Raw genomic sequence first — 5,778 nt, 5'->3', positions numbered from 1 at the left:
AGAGCAACACCTGAAATAGTTGTGGCACTATCACTTTTTGTATATTCTGCTTACAGTCTTCTCGTTTGAAGAGCATTGGATTGTTATTATTTTGGAATTATGGTTAATATTTATTTGACTGCTATTTTTAAAGAATGCATTACCCAATACTGGTTCTCTTTTTCTAACTTTTTTGGATCTATTCTATTTCTGAAAGAAACACAGCCATTTGCATTACATTGACTGCTTATTGAAGTTGAATCAGCATGGAGAGGAAAAGAAGAAAAAAATATATCTCTGTGGGTATGTCAAAGTAAAAATGTATCTACTAGCTATTTATCTTAAAATCATCTATTTTTCATTATGTTTACATTCTGATAAAGTTTAGCCTCTCAACTCAAATAATGTTAATGCAGTCTTATTTCATGCCTCCCCAAAGCAAACAACAAATTACTATTTATTTTTAAATTTTTAATTATCATTTATTTTAGAAACTATATTTTTATAAAGTTAGCCAAGGCAAATGGTTCACTAGCTGTTTAGAGTCCTGTTCAGAGTATATGGTGAAATCCAGAAAGGGAAAAATAATCATGTTTTTATTCTTCCTTGAGCCACTCTGATTTACTTCATCTATTTCTGAAAGAATAAAATTCTGGTTTTGAAGCCTTGTGCTTCATATCCACAATGTGTCATTCTTCCTTTATTAAAAGGAGAATTTGGAGAAAAGATGAGAATCCACACTAGAAAAAGGAGAAGAGGAAAAGAGAAAGAGAAATCTAGATATTATTTTCTTCCTCATCTCAATCACAAGGTCTGGATAATGATTGTGGATATTAGATACTGTGCTCTAGAGTGATTAAACACATCTATAGAAATAGATAATCCCACAAGTTATCACATGGAGAATGCTTATTTATTAAAAATGGTAATATCATCCAATAAGAAATGTTATCAATTTGTTTAGTTCTTGTTTAGGATTTGTCAAATTCTAGTGTACTATAGTCAACTATCATAAAGGTATAAAAGAATGGTAAGAAACTAGCATCTTAATATCATATTCTAATATTAGCTTAGTTCTGCCTGTGTTATATGTATGAGGTTGTATTTGAGTTTTGCCTCAATTTCACATGCTATACTCTTCCAACATATAAGTTGAAAGAAGACTCCCTCTGGAAATATGCTATTTTGATAGCTAAGGGGAAAAAAGACACAGATAATGAGATAGATATCTTCCCCTAGAAATAGCCTTTCACCACTTCTGGTTCACTTCTGTAAGCTGAAGTAAGTCACATGACCAACCTTGACATTGCAGAGTAGAGGTAAATCTCACCTACAGGAAGCTGATTCAGGACATAGAGTCATATGCCAAGATATGTAACACTTGAGATAAACAGGAAAAAAAAAAGAGAACCATAATACAATCAATCATACTTGCCATCACATGTGTCTGCAGGAAGGATGCTATTACGTTCCTTATTTTCTGAAACTACTGAGATCTTCAAATCATGTCTTTTATGTTTGGATGTTACAGAAATTAGAGAACATTTTGATACTGAGACAGCATAAAATCTCAAAGAAAGTTGGAGTAATCATTTCAATACTACCTTTTGTACTCCAAGAAAAGACACCTTTTTATAGACAATAATTTATAATTTCTTACCCAGTATCTTATTTTTCCAGAAATGGATTTTGTTAATATATGTGACTATCCACCAGAATAAATGTCTTCATTATCTGCATCTTGTGCAAACAGCAAGTCAATTAGATGTAAGTGGGAGTTCATCAGTAGCACTTTTTAAAAATGCAAAAAATATGGACAGAGAGCCAATATACATATTTTTCCACCATCACATACTACATCCTCCTTCTTCCTTCCTAGGAAACACACCCAATCAATAAAAAGGCGTAGATAATTGGTTCTTCACAAGGAAAGTGGAAGCAGAATGTTATGGATGTCGAGGATGACAGTTAATAATGTTCTACATAATAATATCACATACAACAGCCCTAAGAGTCCTGCAGGTCTTGACACTACTTCCTTAGTGATGTGATAGGAATGTCAGCCTTACTGGACTTAGTATTGTTTTCCACTTCCTTTTCTACCACGTGGCCTAAATTGTAATACATATTAACGGAATGAAAAAGCAATGCCATCTTAAGAAATTTCCATTGCAACAAAACATTATGTCAAAAAAAAGAACTTTACAACTTTGGCAGTATGAGGGGATCGGTGGGCAGAGATGGTAAGGGGAAACAAAGAAGGAGGCAAAAATGTTTGATAAGAAATGTAGTCATTACCTTGCTCATGTAATTATAACCCCGCTGTATTGTATTTTAACACAAAAAATTATTAATATTAAAAAAGAAAGTCATTTAGGGCTCTGGGAATGTAGTTTCATGGAATCGTTATTGCTTAGCATACATGAAACCCTGGGTTCAATTACTCAGTACCACATAAAGAGAAAAAGAAACACTGGAAGTGGTGTTTTGCCTCAGGTGGTAGAGTTCAAGACTTGATCAAAAACAAAAACAAAATCAAAAAAAGAAGCTCAGGAACAGTTCCCTGGCCCTGAGTTCAAGCCCTAGTACTGGCAAAAGAGTAATTTAACTAGGAAAAGCAAAATAAAGAACCCATGCTTGGAATATATAATTGCTCCTTCCAAATGATACCTATCAATAGTCCTTAATTCATGTACTTTACCTATATTAGAATACTGTGCTGAACAAAAAAAAAAAAACGTTGTGTTAATAGGTCATGGCAATTAATACCAGGAATGTGCTTAGATATCAGTGAAGATTAATCCTGGAAATTCAAAGATTCCTGGCTCCTGAGTGGCCACTGCAAATCACAATCAGAACGGTAGTATAAGTGAGATTTGAAAATCTTTTTGGTAAGCTAAGGCACCAAAAAGGCAGAGGTTAATTAATAGTTTTGACAGAAGGAATAACTCCAGATGGAAGGAATAAATGATAATAATAACTAAGTTATACCATAAACTATTGTAGAGAACCATTTTTGGTTATTGAAGAACGAGTTATCAACTAGGCTTATTCCTCATTGCCTTTAGCATTCTGACAACTTAGACTAGTTCGTAATCTCTGTGTGATAAGTTGTATATCCTTCTATGCTGCTCTTTCATACCTGATCTCCTTTGCTTTCTACAAATCTGTCTTTCTCTATTTCTCTATGAACAATTTGTGATACTAAGTCCACATACACAAACAACAGAGGGTGCTAATGTAAGAGTCCCATAGCTCATGAGTCATTAATGTAAGAACATGGAAAAGGAGGACATATTTATTGCTACCTCCATTTTATTGAAAGCTGCAATGTCATACAATTTGATTCAAATTTCCATTCTTTGTTAACATAGTGTCATTAAGTGCACATAAATGCAAATATGAGCTGGGTGCTGGTGACTCACATTTGTAATACTAGCTACTCAGTAGGTTGAAACCAGAGGATTGTGGTTCAAAGCCAGCCTGGTCAGGAAAATCCATGAGAAACTTATCTTAAATTACCATCAGAAATCCGGAAGTAGTGCTGTAGCTAAAGTGGTAGAGCACTCATCTTCAGCTGAAGTGCTGAGGGACAGCACCCAAGATCAGAGTTCAAGATCCACGACCAACAGAAAAAGTTCCTCAAAAAGAACGCCTTTGCTGTGTCCCAGAGGAGCTGGTAATTTGTGTGTTCATTTTTGTTGAATAGCCTGAACATTTGAATTTCCTTTCTAATCTCTTCCATGATCCACTCGTGATTCAGCAGTGTGTTGTTCAGACTCCATGTGTTTCTGGATTTTCTTTGATGGCTTTTGGTGTTGAGTTCTAATTTTAATCCCTTGTGTTCAGAGAGAATGCAAGGTATAACTTCAATGTTTCTGAATTTGGACAAGTTTGCTTTGTGGCCTGAAATGTGTTCTACTTTAGAAAATGATCCATGTGGTGCTGATATTAGGATTGCAACTCCCCCCTGTTTATGGGGGCCGTTTGCTTGGTAGATTTCGTTCCAGCCTTTAACATCGAAAATTTGTTTGTTTCTATGGGCAAGATGTGACTCCTGAAGGCAGCGTATAGAAGGATCTTGTTTTTTTTTTTATCCAACTAGACAGTCTATGTCGCTTAATTGGAGAGTTAAGTCCGTTAATGTTGATAGATAGGACTGAGAGGTATTTGGGATTTCCTGCCATGTTATCCACCTTCTTGGGGACTGTGAAAACTGTGTTCTTCTAATGGTTTTGGATTCTCAGTTTGGGTGCATTTTCTTGGCCTTTATTGTGGTCTTGTTGATTTTCTATGTGTAGGACATCTTTAAGAATCTTTTGGAGGGCTGGTTTGGTGGAGAAGATTGCTTCAATTTTTCTTTGCTATAGAAGGTTTTTATTTGGCCTTCAGTTATGAAAGAGAGTTTAGCTGGGTACAGTATTCTTGGTTGGTATTTGTTTGTTTTTAGGGCATGGCATATATCATTCTAGGCTCTTCTTGCTTTGATTGTCTCTGCTGAGAAATCTGAGGTGATTCTAATTGGTTTCCCTTTATAGGTGATTAACCTTTTCTCCCTGACATCTTTAAGTATCTTTTCCTTGTTCTGGATTGATGCTTTGTGGATTATAATGTGACAGTGGGATGTCCTATTCTGGTCTGGTGTATTTGGAGTTCTAACAGCTTCTTGTATCTGAATAGGCCTATCTTTTTGCATGTTTAGGAAGTTCTCTGCTAGGATTCTGTTAAACAAATTTCCTAGACCATTAACTTATGTTTCTAGGTGCTCCTCTACAACCATTATCCTTAGATTACACCTTCTGATGGTGTCTTCCAAATGTTGGATAGATCTATCATATTTTTGGGCTTGTCTTGCATGGTTGTATGTTCTTTCTCTATAATATCTAGACTGTCTTCAATCCCTGAGACTCGATCTTCTGCATGGTCTAACCTGCTGTCAAGACTTTCTACTTTGTTTATTATTTCTTTTCCTTCTAATTGTTCAGCTTTGATGGCTTCAAATTCCTTGTTGAAGCTTTGTTTTAGATCTTGTATGAACTTCTTTACTTCCTTAATTTGGTGCTTAGTGTTTATTCTCAAATCACTCAGTTGACTGGTTATGGTTTCCTTGGACTCCCTTTCCTTCTGTTGGGTTCCACTCAGCGTTCCCTTTGTGGTCTCCCTTACTTCCGCCAGCTCTTTGTTAATGGATCCCATGAATGCCTTTAGTGATCTTTGTGTATTCTTATCTTGCTCTCTCAATTCCTGTATTACTCTTTGCTTAGCCTCCTCCCGCTCCTGTTCATGCCATTCCTGTATTTCTCTTTGAGTGTTCTCAGCCTGTTCACTCCATTCCTCCCTTTTTCTTTGAGTATTCTCAATCTGTTCAAGCAAATCCTGTATCAGTTTTTGAGTAGCTTCCTCATGCTCATGATATTCCTGTATAAACCTTTGGATTGCCTCCTCTCTCCCCCTATCACACTCATACAGATTCCTTTGTAGGTTTTCAGTCTTTTCCTGCATTGACCTTTGGTTTGCCTCCTCTCTCTCCCTATCACGCTCATACAGAGTCCTTTGAATGTTTTCAATCTTTTCATTTATCATGTTTGCCAGCAGTGTTTGTAGAGCTATTTGGGAACTGTCTTCTGGATTACTCATTATCTGTTCTTTCCCATTATTATCATGAGTGGGAGTTGAGATACTGGGACTTGCCGTTTTTCTTGTGTTTTTCCGGCTTACTCTGCACGTTTGGGATGAAAATAACACCAGTTTTGTGCTAGAACACTTTCTTAAGGCAAGCATCAACCAAAGTCTGAATAT

Source organism: Dipodomys spectabilis, unplaced genomic scaffold (assembly GCF_019054845.1).
Source record: "Dipodomys spectabilis isolate Male_0828 unplaced genomic scaffold, ASM1905484v1 ptg000238l, whole genome shotgun sequence".
Lineage (NCBI taxonomy): Eukaryota > Metazoa > Chordata > Mammalia > Rodentia > Heteromyidae > Dipodomys > Dipodomys spectabilis.
Note: the sequence above shows the minus strand (reverse complement) of the source record.